The 16,261-nt window shown below is 40.2% G+C and overlaps 1 long non-coding RNA gene across 1 annotated transcript; it reads right to left on the bottom strand.

Moving 5' to 3' along the window:
* Positions 1-4,986: 4,986 nt before the first annotated feature.
* LOC142035644 (uncharacterized) lies at positions 4,987-16,092 on the bottom strand. The gene is made up of 4 exons (XR_012651928.1): positions 14,786-16,092; positions 11,576-11,692; positions 8,790-8,973; positions 4,987-5,794 (listed from the first exon to the last, which is right to left on the bottom strand). It is a non-coding gene; the product is annotated as an uncharacterized LOC142035644 (long non-coding RNA).
* Between the last annotated feature and the right edge of the window lie 169 nt (positions 16,093-16,261).

Raw genomic sequence — 16,261 nt, 5'->3', positions numbered from 1 at the left:
AATAAAAGTCTTGAAGTCTCAACTAACTCTTAATCAGTCATGATTTTTGTTAATTGTCACAATACATAAACTATCTATGACTCAGAAGATACATTATCTATTGTGGTGAACTGCTAGATTACAACTGAAGTTGAACCAACCCTGCATATTTCACTCATGAGTAGATCAGTAAAAATCCCAATACATCAGAATTTCACAGCAGTTTTTTTCAGCTTGTACTTATTTTGAATGCTATTGTCTAACATTTGCAAATTCCAAAGATACACACTGTGAAAAGGACTGGACACTGAAGTTTGAGGCCCAGCAGCCAGCAGAATCTTCAGTCTTGTCCTACCTTTCTACTATGTGCTTCCAGACAAAACAAAAACCTACTTTCAAAAGTTTGCAAAACATAATTTTACAGCTTGATTATGTACAAATACTTATTTCCTCCGTTGCTAAAACACAATCTCAACAAACAGGATTCCTAAATGATCTACTTAGAGCTATTTGCAGTCCTGAGGTAACAACTTTTAGGTATCGATGCTTTATGGAAGACAGATTCATTATTTGACATTAACACCTAGAGCGATGCAAATATTAGACACAAAATCCATCAGTCAATAGGTAAGAACATCCCCATCCGCTCCCTGTATGGATCATTCATTGCAAGATGGGATAAATAGGTTGTGGTTTGTTACATGTTTGAAGAGTTACAGCTTGCTGCAATCTGTTTTATGTCTCTAACTTCAAATTCCTCAGGAAAGCAAGGCACTGAAGGTCACTGAAGACTTATTATTAAGTACTTTTAATGTTTTTATCATTTAATCAATGGCAAAATGCAATGACAGAGAATCAAGACTGCAAAATATTATAAAAGGGCATGGCTCCATTGTGCACTATGCTAACTTTATCATTCATTCTTCTTGTTGTTTTCTACCCTACTAATGGAATTTGACTAATGTCAGTAAAGCCATTTACATGTGCTAAAAAAAAAGAGTCACACAACTCGCTGTCGCAATAGGCAGAATGACATAACGCTGGGCCACCACCACAGTGTCACAGCGATTGGCACACTGTGACAGGGACATCTCCTGGGAGGAAGCTACTGCCTTATACCACAGAAAGTGGGGCCTTCCTTGAAGTAAGAGTGGAGTTCCAGAAGGGTCAACTTCCCACTTGTTGCTTTAACACTATTAAAAATTAGAAACACTAATAGAAATAGACTTTTATATTTTCTGCGTATGAAAGGCTGACTTTCAAGGGAACATCAGGTTTTACCTTAAACATTTTCTCAGAGTTTTGAATGCAACAAACCAAAAACACTGTAATGTTGGTGTATAAAAATAGCTGCAAAATGGTTTCTGAAAAAAGGCGCAGAGATGCCTTCCAATGTCTGAGGGAGGAATCCCACAAAAAAGAGACTGATGAGCCAAGAACAATTCAAACTTTGTTTTATCCTCAGGTCCTAACCCCCAACCAAAAATAGTAACCAGAACCAGTATGACCTGAGTAGCGGTTTTCCAATATTTTTGGCTGTTGAATAGCCAACACAATAAATGCACACTTACTAAGCAGGAGACATTTGTAAGCCATCAAACACATATCAAGAAATCGCAGACTTTACCACCTCCTTTTTTTTTTTCAGTTCAGTGAATGCTGGGGTAGGGGTAAAAGAAAGGTGCTAGTCTGCAAATTTCTAAGTGTGTCAGTAGGACAGATTCCCTGTGCCTCTGGACCTGACCTAGGAAGCTACCAGTAAGAGTCCGAAGCAGCTCCTGTCCCACAAAGTTTTGGTTTTTGATCTCTCTAATGAGACTCCAAACAAGATAACCAATTTGTACCAACCATGAGAGTGCTAAATGGCCTGACTTTTCATTGCCACATTACTCTTCTGAGGAAGAAAGAATCCTGCTCTACAGACATGGAACTGAATCACTCAGAAGCTAAGCAGCTTGCGCTAGGTCACACCATGCAAGTAAATTGAACCTGGAAACCCAAAGCTCATGCCAGCACTGTAATAACTAAACCGTCTTTCTTCTCTGAAGAAGGGGAATCTTCATTCACAAACATTGGCAGGAAAAGATACTAAAAAAAAAATGCACAGGCACATTCATCTAAAATAAGTGATACTACATATTGTCTGGGCAGCCTTACCACCACTGTAAATGGCTGATCTTCCTGGAAGTGACATATTCTGCCCACATTGGCTGAGAACGACACACGATGACATAGGAACTCTGAGAAGCATCTGCAAGAAAAGCTGCACTTTTACAGGAGAAGAAAATATCAAACAACTATAGCCCTGCAACAAATAAAAAGTGTCTAAGCGCACAGAAAGAACACTGCAGTACAGTTTCATCACAGATGTGATACTGAACTTCCAATACTCAGAGAGCAGCAGGAAGCATGAATGAGGCTAACCTAGACTGTTCAGGTACTAGATTACTTGGTTACCAGTAGTTCCATCCAAGGAGTCTACTTAGGAACAGCAGGAGACAAGGCCAGTGACAGGACTGGTGACAAAGCCATAATACAGGTCCAAGGTCTATCCAGAGACAGGGCTACAAGATCACCCTGAATGTTGTCCTTCATTTAAAATATGGTCCAGAACTTCCCAGTGGCTTGCTGAGTTTTGATAATCTAATTTGTTGTCTCCAGAAAGGTCAGCACTGTCAAACGTTCCGCACTCCTGGGTCCCAAACTGATAATCCTACCCCTTCCAAAATGCCTGAGACATTGTGTCAACGTAATCCTGTCTGAAGAGAACTTAGACACCTGGAACTAAAATGCTTTTTGCAAAACTGAGGGCAGGAGGCCAATCAAAGGACCCACAAATTTCGTATCGGCCCTCATTCAGTTTTGCTTTACCCCTCACTTCAGCCTGCCAAAGACAAACTATGACAAATAGAAGCCCAAGGGGTCGAAAAGCAGTGGCATGTGTAGATCAAGAAGAGCTGTCTCCCATCCTTCCCTTCCTCTCAAGCAGCTCACTATAATGAGGCTTACAGATGGGGGTGTACAATGCTGCCAGAGCTCCTTCTCCCCACCACCACCCTGCTCAAAACTATTCCCCAGCATATGTTGTAATCATACACCCAGGAGGGTTATTAAAACCTTACAGGAAACATCTCACATTTTTTCCTTTACTATTCATGCCATTTTCTATTAGGGACAATAAAGATTTCTAACACTGGATTAAGCTCATTTGCAACAATGAGCTACTATAGCTCCAGGAGCCAGCGGGAGCTCAGACTCATTGAGGGATCTGGGAATAATTAACTGAAATGTACTGGAAAAAAGGAGAAGACTGAAGGCTGTTTTGACCAAGAGGGATGCAAACTGATGCGATGGTTAAGCCATCACGTCTTGCTGGGAATTATTGTTGGGAGTATCATTAATGCTTAGAATATGCAGTTTTCTTCAGAAAAACTGCTTTGGCCATAGTCTCCCTTTTTGGTTTTTGCTACTAGAAGACACCTCCCAGAGTCATAATGACAATAACACAGTTTTACTGATTGCTTTCACTCGTTGCTCAGTATGTACTAAGTCACTTCCCAAAACTCCTAGGGATGGCAAACCTTAAAAACAGAAGCTCTTCTAAGCAGACTGGTTTTTCTTCTCCCCTAAATGATGTATATAATTCATCTCCGTGGTCAAACTTTCTTATTGTGTAATCCAGGGGTCTTCAGCAGGAGTGTAAACAGGAATTGTCTCATTACAGAAGGGACTGGAAGTGCTTAGTGCTCTGAGATCACACATGTAGGTGGGCAGACAGCACGTACACTTTTTAATAGTCTAGGGACCTCTCTTAGGGAGCATTGACTTGGATTTGATCATGTACCAAGACTTATTAAGTCAAAAGAAACATCTGGCATTGACCTCTTCATAGGCAGAACACTGAACCTGAGGGACCCTGGAAATCTACTCTGATATGTTGCTGGAGCTGTCTGCACATGATTAGTTCAGTAGCTATACATAAATGCACATACTGTGTATGAATAATACTATTTCTGTATCATATATACAAGTATGACATAGATGAGTATTTGCTGTCCTCAAATTACTGCCTTCAACCCACAAGTTGGCACATACCATTAGCCTTTTGACATGCAGCTTCAAAAAAAGATCAAGTTTCCATCATGCCTTTCAGCAAGGAAGATCCCAAGGAACTTGACAATCTATTCATACCTAATACCACCAGAACATAGACACCTTTGGGACAGAGAGCACAGCCAAATACATAACAGAGTGCAGAACAGCAGAAAAAAAGGGAAATATTTGGCTTGGGACTCCAGAGAAAACCTTGCTTTTTATACAGAGAGCCAAGGAATGGTTAGCATCCATTCATGGGAGACAGAACTGTGCTTTCTATGGTCACATCCCAAAGGCCCACAGAGAAAATGTGAACTTCACAGTTTATTCTGCCTCAGAAGTATGAAGTGGTAAGTTACCTTTCCCAACAAGCTGGACCAGTAGTTCTAATAACTGTGTTCAGACAGACCACAAAGCTGTCCTTTCTGTGGACATCTCAAGGGAACATTGAGAAATTTTCCATGCCAGAAGTTATATTAAGCAAACCTGTTCAGGTCTCCTGGATACATGCAGCAAAAAGCTGTAGTTTTTTAATAAGTGTTGATTCAAGATTAATGATAGTTCTCTTGACATTTCCTCTCTTACTGACTGCAACAGGGGCCATTTTTTTTTTCTTCCCATTTGCTCTTTCTCACATAACCCCTCCATAGCAATTAGCTCTACTGCTTACACTTAAAAAAACCCACCAAAAACCAGAAGGAAGTTATCTAGTGTGATTTAACAGCTGGAAATAAGCAAATCCAGCACCAAGCAATCAGGTCTTTTCAGGACACCAGCAATCAAAAGACCACTGTTGAGGTACTCTGTAAAAATGTAATTTGCAGTCAGCTGTTTGCAGGATACATAAACCTTTTCACTCTTGAAAATTAGAGTTAACTTGTACGAAGAGGAAGAAAGGATAGGTCACACTGTATTAGTCCCCCCTCACATCTTCACTGGCTATGGGATGCTGAAAGCACGAGGTCAGAAGCCTGACCGTTGCTTTCTCCAGACTCAACTCTTCAAAAAACTGGATGGGACAGAAAAGGGGGAAAAGATCACTAAATGCAATACTCTTTGTCTCATCTCAGGAAGAGGCTACACACTTAAGTTCAGTTTTAATATGAGTAGTTTAAGACTTGCATGCAGAAATATGACTTTTTCTTACACAAGGGAAACAGGGGGAAAAGCCTTTATGAATTACAATGAAAATTCTTCAAGTGTAGGCGCTTTCTTCGATTGTTGTGGAATCAGGATGACTAGGAGATTCATGGAGGGCAAAAAGAATAGAGGGATATAGGAAGCACCAGCAGATTGTCAAGGCTGTTCTCTAAAGTCTCGTTATCCATACATAAAATGAGAATCTTGAATATGAAAATAGAAAATGGGTTTATTATTATAGCAGAACCTTAGTATTCCACAAAAATCATTCTTCCTCTTATGATGGTGGTAGAGCAGAACACTCTCTCAATCTTTTGTGCTTATAGCCCACTTCAACTGATTAATAACTTTTGTTACATTTCGAGCAAACAAGATTGAGTCTTCTTCCTGGAAACTGCCTTTTATGCCCTCATTAATTGTTCCCAAAATCTTGACCACAAAAGGATGTGAGCTCCTCAAGGATGAGCAGAGAATGACAATCCCAGTGTCTTCTAGACAGACCCCATCATATCACAAGGCAGTATATTCTCCACACTGCTGTCCCCCTTCCAGTGTTTGCCTGAGGCGTTCCATAGGCTTTCTGTCAAAGATAATTACGGCTGTCATAGGAATGAATAGACAAAGATGTTCACAGGGCCCACGCTCTGGGGGTGGGGAAGGACAGGTATCGTCCTCAGAAGCAGGAGCACTTTGTCTCTCTCAAAAGAGAGATGTCATACAATACGAAAGATGAATTTTCAAACAGAAATAATAGCACAGAGCCAGGCAGCTGAGCCCTCATTCACGTTTGGTTAGATAACAATGTTAAATACTCACGCAGAAGTATCTCCCTACTCAGGCCTGAAAGCACACAGGTACGACTCCGAAATGTTATCCAAGTTGCAGCTTTTGCAATGCTAAAGGGAACATCTGTGCTACCTGGTCCAAACTATTAGAAAGTTATTAACAGGTGCAAGTCAAAAGAAACAATTCAAGAGGCCTATTAGCCTTAGACAGTTTCATTTGTGAAACTGCTTGTTTCACCAACCTCACGGATTATGGAAACCAAGAAGCCACTGGCTACTAAATGTGTGCTTTTCCTGGCGCACATACTGTCAGTTCATCTTATTGTAGATCTCTTTTCACATGCACATTTTATTTTCATAAGCTTTGAGACATTACAGATTACTGGCTTTATCCGAAAATTGTGTTTCTTTGTACATCATTTATAAACTCAGAGGAAAATTCAACATCATCCAGACTATGGGTTGGTTTTTATTTCACCCCTAGAGAAATGGAAAAATGGCGTGTACAAAGGCTCACAAGTGGTGGGAAGCTCTCCAGAAAGATGGAGTCTGGAGACTAATCCAAACCTCTTGAGTTTTCAAGAAAATATCAGACCAGAAATCTCACAGGAATGAACTGGCTCTGGAGATTTCTGGCAATTCCTTCTCCTGACCCCACCCAAAGCTGAAAAACAGCCACAAAAGCAAATTTACTCTTTTTCACAATATTTTTCAGTATCACGGTCTGTGTAAAGATCCAGAGTAAGTCCTTGCTTCATCTAAACTGCTCTTCCCATCCAAAGGTTGCAAGGGCACATGTGTAGCCTAACTGTGATGGTCACACAATTGCTCTAATTTTAATTCCACATGGAAGATAGAAGTTTGATCCTCTGTATTTTCGCAATGCTTCCTTCAATAAAGGCCAATTGCTTTTGGCTAGCACAGCAGTCAGTTTCTTCCATTAACCTTTATTCAAGCCAAAACACTTTGGGTGTAAGTGACATCGAGTTCCTGAGACAATGACGGCCAGAGAAATACCTATAATGAGAGTGGAATCCAAGAGCTATCCCTAAACTCCAGCTGCCTTGTCTCTCCTTGACATCTTTTCAGTCTTTGAATGCTTTCTGCACAAGCCATTACACCCTTCAACACTTCTTCCAGGAAAGCGCGCACAATTCCAGGAACCCCACGCCTCAGGTGCATAAATAGCAATGACAAAAGCAACTTTCTACTGGCAAGGCAGGAGACAATGTTGAAATTTTGAGTCTCTATACACAAATGCAGTAAAGGCTACCATTAAGGCCAATATTTCCCAAGGAAATCAAATATCAATGCATGGTTTGGATAGGAGATCTTCTGGAAAGAGTAATGAACATGTCTAACCCTGTATACTCAGCAAAATCTGATCTCACAGCCTGAGATCATTTGCTGGCTTCAAGTCACATCTGGGAGTTACTCCTAACACATCGGGAAGAGAAGTTGTTCCTAGGGAGATCCAAGTTCCACTTCTAAATCTCCCTATAAAACAGGAGCTTTTGCCATTTAGTACTGCAGGTGCCCCCTCCCTTTCTTTTTCTTTTCTTTTTTTTTTTTTTTTTTTTTTCAGATGAGGTTTGTGGTGGCCTCTAGTGGAATATGGAACAAATGGTATAAAAAGGGAAAAAAGGAGCAAGGCATGTGCAGCCTCTTACAAAGCTGACCAGGCCTTCAGTTATTCATAGCTGAATTCAGTGGGAATTTGTTTAAAACTATATGTACTTCCTAGTAAAGGTCTAATCTCTATATCCTAGCCTAATTGATCCATCAATTCAGACCACTTGCAGCACCATAATGAGTCATCCTATAAAGAAAAAACCTGTAATAACAGTTTCTAAATGATATTTTTGATGTTTCCTAATGTTCATGAAGTTGTCAAGTCCACAAGAATAATAAATACACCTTGTTTTGTTTCAGCCTTTCTGCTTCCTCAGTAAAGGAGGTGGATGCAGGTTGTAACTGGATTTGTTTTGAGCCCTAAGAGAAAAGTTCAAGATCAGTCTGGGATCACAGGAACAATTCAGGCTGTTCCAGTGCTCCAGCTAGCCCATGATTTGGCTTCTGACTTCAAGACACATGGACTGATCACGAGTGAATACACTATTTGACTAGCATTATAATGCCTTCCTCCCCTCCATTTCCTAGTAAGCCCTCATGCTCATAGAAAATACTGGGTTATTTATCCTGCCACTCCTCAGGATTATTCTAATATGGCTTTTCCATCATGACCTTGCATGCTTTGGACTTTCCACAAGCTCTTTATTACACAGTGCAACTGCTCCTGCTGTAGAAGTTCTTCTGCATCTTGGCTAGTGGCCCTCTGTCGCTCTTGATCCAAAGGAATTCATTGCCCAATGTTTAACATTACTTTTTTGTTTAAATGACATCATTACTAAAGCGCTGCTTAGAATTACTGCTCTCCAGACCTCTTTCACATCCCTTTTGCAATCACCTCCTCCAGCAGTCATAAACTGATCTGCTGCCAGGAAGGTGGTCTAATATGTTAGTGTCTTGTCTGAGATTGGAACACCGCTTACTTGCCAGCAAGCTTCCCATAGCACCTTTGCTCTGTCTTCATACTAAAGCTGAAATAAAGGCCGTAGGATCTAGTTCAACAACATTTCATTTTCTTAATAACATTTGCTAACAACTACATAAAAAAATTTCTGTGTTCTGGGTTTCCTCTGTATGACATAAGGCTCAAGGATTTCTGGACCAGAATTGAGAAGCCGTTTGAAAACTTCTGTTTGATCATAAATCAAGCTCAGTAATTACCTTTTTAGTAAAAACAGCCCCAGTTCACAGTTTCCAGACTCCACGATGGGTTCATAGTGTTGCCACAGGCCTTGCTCAGGGTCCAGGAATTCAAGCAGACTCCACTTTCATTATGGCACCTGTAGCAGCTTCTGCAAAGTGAATCTCAAACGGCACCACTTGATAATTGCTGGTCTGCGTGACACTGGAGGGAAGAGCATAGAAGGACTCCTTATCTCTCTATCTTTTCATAGCTCTTACAGCACCTTTCCATTTATTTACTCGCTGTCACACTGGCTGCCTTCCACAGTGGGAACTCCGCCTCCTCACATAGCACATGGAAAAGCCAAAAGCAAAGGCTAGCTGGGCAGTTAATTTGGAAGTGCTGTTGAAAGCCTGGCAGTAGAAGGCAGATTGGATCAGGTCCAGAGAAGGTCCCGAGGTGTTGCCATCAGGGTGCTGCTGCTCCCAAGGCAGGTCAGTGGGTCTTAAATTGTCCAGTCTGAGGAAGTCTCAGTAACCAGCACCACCAGGTTGGGGTGAGACAATCGCTCCACCTCTGCCCTGTCTTAGCAGCTGAGGAGCAGGCTATGAAACTGTACTGAGAAAGGGAAGACCCTTAGCAAAGGAACGACATGAAACACTCCTTCACATCAATCTGGTAGTGGTAAACCTTGTTTCAAGCAAGTGGGGGCAAATGCCCTGTATTTTAAGCCCACTGTCTTTAGGAAGCAGGTGGTATAATCAACTGAAATGTTCGCTCTCAGGAGTACTGTTAAAATCTGGGACCCCACTGTGCTCTTGATCTTTTCATATGCTGTTTGATGAAATTCCACCAGTGGCCTGGGTACATTTCCAAGGAACTCATGACTTCTGGGAAGGCATTACAAAGCTACACTGTAACCATTCATGACCTGTGTTCAGTACTGGCTTGGTTCCTCCTCAAATCCACAACATTCTGCAAAGAAAACATTCTTTCCACTTCAAGTAAGCTTCTCCATCCTGAAACCAGCCTGGTTCAGGCACCCAACCTCTTCTTGCCCTGCACTCACCCCCAGACATCAGAAATACAGGCTTTCTAATGGAAGGGCTTCCATGATGGCAAAACAACTGCAACACCTAATACATTTGGTCTCCCTCGATTCTAGATCTGGGTTTTTTTCAGGCAAGAAATAAAGGAAAAGGAACTGTTAATATTACTAGCCTTACCTATAGCTGCTGCTAGGAAAGTATGAAAGTTCTTACACTCATTGTTTTCTGAAACTTTAAGATCTGCAATGAAAAGATGAACTCTGCATTTCACATCAAAAGGAACTGAGATGTCCATGAAAAAGTCAGAGAGGATAATTCTTGAGAGCTGGAGACCAGAAAACTAATTGATTCATATTTCAGGACAAAGACCTTCTTGGATGCAGGTGTTTAGTCCAGCAAGAATCTGAACCACTCCTGTAAGTCATGTAGCCACATTATATGGCTAAACACACATTCTTACCTGTGTGTTTAGATAGCCCCCCCCCCAGCAAAACCCAAAGGGCAACACACCTAATTATTGGATTGCTTACATTATTTCATTTTTAAGACAAATGCCAAATTAACAGACTTCTCCCACAGCAGGAAGAAGGATTTACTTGGAAGGATTTACTTTATATGTAGAGAATGTAAGTATGTTATTCACTTAAACAAAAAGCAAAGAAAAAGACGGGGTGGGACTCAAAAAATACTGTTTTTCAAATGATTTGTTCTCTTAAGATACTCTTTACAAAAACAACCTCATATTTAACTCTGTGCATGCTACCTTCCCCAAAAGTTAAAAACATGTCTGTAAAGCAGTAATGCTTTAAGAGAGCAAGCTGTCACCACGTTGGAAGTTGTGTTGGTAAAACTCAGATTATTTATAAATTTAAATGAGACACCAGGGATAACCTGAAAATTCACCACTCTCTTATTTTCTCCACTAAAACAGAGGGAGGAACACCAGTACACAAGAGTCAAACACACATCAAAACCCTTTGCGAAGTACTGGATTTTACATTATACTGAAATAACCTCACTGCTTCTCCATCTGCCTCGGATAACTGCCAGAAATTAAAACAAAGAAATATGTAAACTCTTTGTAGTCAATCAAGAGCTTCAAAATTTGTTTTTAAGTTCAGATACAACCACCTCTGTTTTGAAGTCCCATTTAAAGAAATGTTGATGCCCCTTTAGAAACAGATATTTTTAACAAGTCTGCTCCTTTCAGAACTCCTACCAAAGACAGATTTAATAGGGAACAGATACTCTCAAATATCTGCTTCAATATATCCATCAATTCCAGCAATTTTTTTTTCTGGGATTTTAGAAAGTATGCCTTTTTTGCTAATGATCTTTAACTTCTGTGGCCAGTTAGAGAAGTAGATCACTTCATGTAGTACTTTTGCAACCAAAAACCTGCAGAAAGCCAGAAGCTCTGTTCATAAAAAGATTTTTCCCCTACATTAGTTCCTTGAATTCAGATTCTGTGCTAACGTGGCATTGTTTCAGATGAACACACACTTCAGCTATTTTCAAGGAGTGGGAGTTAGAAAGGTTTTTAATACATTTTTGGAGGGAAGGATTTCAAATTTTATACTGAAATGAAGTATTTTTAATTAGTATTTTAATGTTAAGTTACCTTTTCACAGTTTATTAGCTTTTTAGTATCCACTTAGCTTAGACAGTGAAAGAAAACTGGTTTATAGCACAGAGTTTACAGCTAGTTTCATTTACTGGCTTTCAAATATTGCTATTATCTTTTTATGTCACTCATCACCTTAATATCTAAATACCTTCTTGATTCAAGATCACTGAAGAAATGTCAAGATCTTCTCCTCCTTTTCCTTCATGGTTTTAAGTTACCTAACCATGACTTGTTTCAGGAACACTTTTTATAGCCACAATTGAACCTGCAGGTAAACCAGTTGAAACAGAAATATTACACAATTTGCTGAAGGATAAAAGCATTGAGATTCCCTTGATAATGAGTAATAGCCCTTTTCTGTGAATCTTCTATAGTATATTACTCGTACTCCTGAAATCAAAGTTGGGTTGCATTTACTATTGCACTTAGATTTCTGGCATCTTAGAGAAATTCTTACATTTACACAAAAATACTTTTCTCACATGCTTTTAGTTTGTGAAAACATTCTGTGTATTAAAGGGCTTTTTAAAAATGACCATTCAATCTAGTACCACTTGACAGAGATCTTTTAATGTGATGTTAAAATACCTGTCATATAAATTTAGGCATTAAGACTGAAGTCCATAAAGCTGTAATTAAAAAAAAAAAAAAAGTCTTTATTTCCACCTTACTCAGAACAGCCCTTTCTCACAGTATTATTGTTCAGATCCCAGAAAGCAGCATGCCCGACTAGTGATGCCTCTGTCTCACCATAGCTGGAAATACAGATTTACTGATATTAGGGATTAATAGACTGCACATCCTTAAACGTACATGTTGCATTACTTTAAATCTAGTGCATATTAGGACTGCGCTTTTTTTAAAATTCCACAAGAGCCCAATAAACCCTTCAATATTTACTTAAGGGGATTTTATGGTCCTCTTAATTCATAAAGGCATTTATACGAGCTCTGATCTTATGACATTTGCATCATCAGCCATTAATTTGTGAAAATTAAATAAACAAAAATAGCTCCATAATCTTCTCCACATGCCTACTAAATGCTGCAATACTTGTTGGTCCAATAGCTAGAGATGGAACAAAAATACAGCCAGCCCAACCGCTCCCTGTCCCGACACTACTACAGACATTCCAATAGGAAAAAGCTGAGGAAAGATTGTAAAGTTCTGGGAAAAGATCCATTTTAGCTATTAATGCTTATTATCACATTTTCTAAGGTCTATAAAGCTTTTTAAGGTTTATATGGGATGAAGGAGGCTATAGAAATGTTATGATCCCAGAACATCTTCCTAAACAAAAGGAAAATGTATGTTGCTATGTAGCTGCATCAAGCTGTTCTTTTTTTTTCCAGAGCTGCATTAGCTTTCCTTCTATGTCCCTCTTGTGGCAACTGAGCAGAATTGTAACATCTGCAATGGAATCCCTAATTCGTAGCCTTCAAAAATTTTTGCTTTGTTGCTGTGTTTTTGGTGCATTTTTTTCAATAAAAAATTTATTTTCTTGAAATAGTATAGTGGGGAATAGTTTTTCTTTAAAAAAAAAAACAACAACAGGTATTCTTTGCTCTTCCATTTACTAATACTCAGGCTAGGTAAACTAGGTAAAATTGTATGGAATTTTCATTTGAAGATTTGTTTTAAGGAAGAGACAAGCAAAAGGAAAAACAGAGAGAGACAGAAAATGAAGAACTTTTACAACAGTATGAGCTACCTGAACATTAAACAAGAAAAGAAGAAACAGAGATGTGAAGTGACAGAGCAGATAAGAAAGTTACGCATAATAAATTTACTGATTGCATTTATTGTTCTCTATGTTAATGTATTGCTAACCACAGTACTTATTATATAGATACACCACCATCAGATGTGTAATGTGTGAGCATTCCTTAAGCATTCTTTGTCAAAAACATCTGATCTCTGCTTCATACTCATTTTCCCCTAACCTGAATTGTTTTATCCCAGGATAAAAATACACATTTTTTTTTATCCAGCCCTGTCATTTGAAGTAGCAGTTTTGCAAAGATTCCTCAGACTCAGTTTGATTGGCTCTGAACCCCCCACGTCATGATGACACTTTCTAGCACTATCTCCATGGCTTGGAGTTTGCAGAGACCAATCAGTTTATTCCTTTTCATAACAGCTTGTTTTCAGCCCTCTCTTGTGCAGTCCTGAGTGGAGGATGTTATCAAATCCCAGTGCTAGTGTGTCTTGGAATTGAAATGAGTTTCAAGGAAAGTCCTCTGGCAAAGCCAATTACTTTGAGTCAGGACTGTGTTATTTCTACCAACACCTAAACTGCTGTATGCATCAGTTTTACACTTACAATCATCAGGAACCTTCATTATCACCCCTTCAAGATAATCACCCTAAACTTTTTAGCTCATGGAAGCAAGCAAAAAGCATGCTTTTAAAAATTAAATTCACCCACATTTGTTCTCTTGGATAGCTTCTTATGGCTAAGTATGTCCTGCGAATTCTAGCTTCTAACTATGCATAAAAATGGTAAAGCAGCAACATTTTCAGAGGATGTATTCCAGTTTTCTGAAGTGTTACCTTTTTAAATTTCATATTGGATGCACAACAGTGAAGACCAATGAGTCAGAGTGCCATCTCTCTGCATTAGCCCAGATTTAAAAGAGAAAACTTTCACAAAACATGGCTTACACAAAAAATATTGTCTAGGAGCTTTGCAGTGTAGCCTGCATATGTGCCTCCATGTGTATCTTTAGAAGCACCAAAGCAGTCCACAGAGTTTCCAGCATGCAGTGAACTACAATTAAGCAATAATACAATGAAATTCAAATGTACCCTCTTCACAAGTCATGCTTCTATATTGGTATAAAGACTATTTGCAGTCTCCATTTTTAAACACAGTAACCGGGAGCCCAATGGTCACAACTAATCACCGGTTTGATCCCTCATCAAAATATATCAAAGTGGACTGCAGGTTTTCCACACCCGATTCACTCTGGTTCTACTTTTGCCTTGTGTGACAGGGGAGCAGGCCATCCCGTGTGGTGGGGGATCTCCTCGCAGCCCTCCAGCTTCAGCACCTCAGACAGCAGCACCATCTTGTCCGTGAACACGGCCAACGGTCCTTGGTGCCTCCATATCAGAAGACCAATTTACCTTCTGATGGCATAGCGAGCTGAGGACCTGCAATTTTCAGCGATTTTCCAAACAGTGCTCTTTAAAAGCACTGTTATTTTCTGTATTATGTAGGGGACAGGGAAAGAAACCCAGCAGCACATCAAAGCTTTTATCAGTTTCCAGAACTTCTGAGGATTCTGTAAACCAGCCAAATGTTGCAAGCACATTCTGTTTATTAATAAATAAGTGTTCATACCAAGCAGCCTACCTGGTTTTATAAATCTCTTCTTCAATTCCGCTTTCATCCTCAAGTACGATTTCATATTTTCTCACAGTTATGCTTTTCTCTGAACTACAAAACAGTTAATTTCCAGTTTGTTTTAAGAAAGCACCAGTTTAGTTCATCCGTGGAAGCTTTCCAACCAAACTTCCGGCGGGTTTTAATTCAGTTGTGTTTCACCCTTAGGAACCAAGAGTCTCAACATTAGAACTGTCTTGTAAAACTGAAGAACTGCTGTAAGGGTATACACTGACTTATCTTGATGTCACCATGCTAAACTGGAGCCAATGTGACAGTCACAATTCAACAATCAATTTTCCATTCTGCTTTTTGATTCTAGTGGCTTGTTGGGTTAACCTACTTTAATCTGAATCCTGAATTAGGATACATTTATGATAAGCTATTGGTACAGTCTATTCTTCCTAGAGGCTTAAAGCTAGAGATTAATTATAACAGTCTGAAGGCAGAAGTGCTGACTCCTGTATTCTCTTTACTCATTCTTTCCCTTCCTTGGTGCACAATATTCCTAGGACAAGGATGCTTTTCAATCTTCATCTAGATCTTTTCAGCCTAACAGCTGCAAATCTGGTACATGCTGTTTCAGTTCCAGGCTTTATCCTACACCAAAAGGAAGAATAAAATTGAAGTTACTTATAAAAGAAGATACATATTTGCATCTTATAGTTGAAGGCTTTAGTAGGGACGAGGGACTGAGTATCTAGCCTTTCATATCAATGTTTTTTACAACACAAGTTATCTCAAAAGACATTTGTTGTGTGCTAGTTAATAAAAGGATGTTGAAATGAGGGCACCCAAATCCAAAACTTTCTGTTTACTTATGGGTAGAAACATGTGTCATTCACCTTCCTTGACCTTCGAGAATCTCCACGGCCAACTCCACTACCCTGACCTCATAGCAACTCAGCTTTCTGACTATCATGCCGTTATATTAGGTATTACAAGTATAATAGGTATTACAGCTAGAGCAGGTATTACTATAATACCAGATCCTTCTTAATCAACACGTCTGTCTCAAAACACTTCAAGCCCCTGCATAACTCCCTTACCCAAGCTACGTCCCTATGAGACCCTACACACTCGTTTCAAACAGGAACGTGAGGCAGGCAGGCCACAGAACCAGCGGCTGCAGCTCCAGGCTCACAGCAGGCACAGGGGGGATAAAGGCCCCCCCGTTGCCCCCCACAGGGGCAACCACCACCACGCCTCCCCTCACACGTACCTGGTACCACCGCAGGGCTCCCACCACCACCACCACAGAGGCCGCAGATCCCCCAGAGCCCATCCACCACCAGAGCCCCCCACCCCCGCTCATCGCCTCCACAGGGGTCGACAACCACCACAGCCCCTCTCCTCCCTCCGACCGCCCCAGGGTCCTTCGCCACCTCAGGGCCGAACCGCCACCTCAGGGCCGAACGGCCACCTCAGCCCGCCACCGCCTCCACA

The sequence above is a fragment of the Buteo buteo genome, chromosome 10, assembly GCF_964188355.1.
Source record: "Buteo buteo chromosome 10, bButBut1.hap1.1, whole genome shotgun sequence".
Taxonomy (NCBI): domain Eukaryota; kingdom Metazoa; phylum Chordata; class Aves; order Accipitriformes; family Accipitridae; genus Buteo; species Buteo buteo.
Note: the sequence above shows the minus strand (reverse complement) of the source record. Positions and strands in the feature narration are given on the sequence as shown.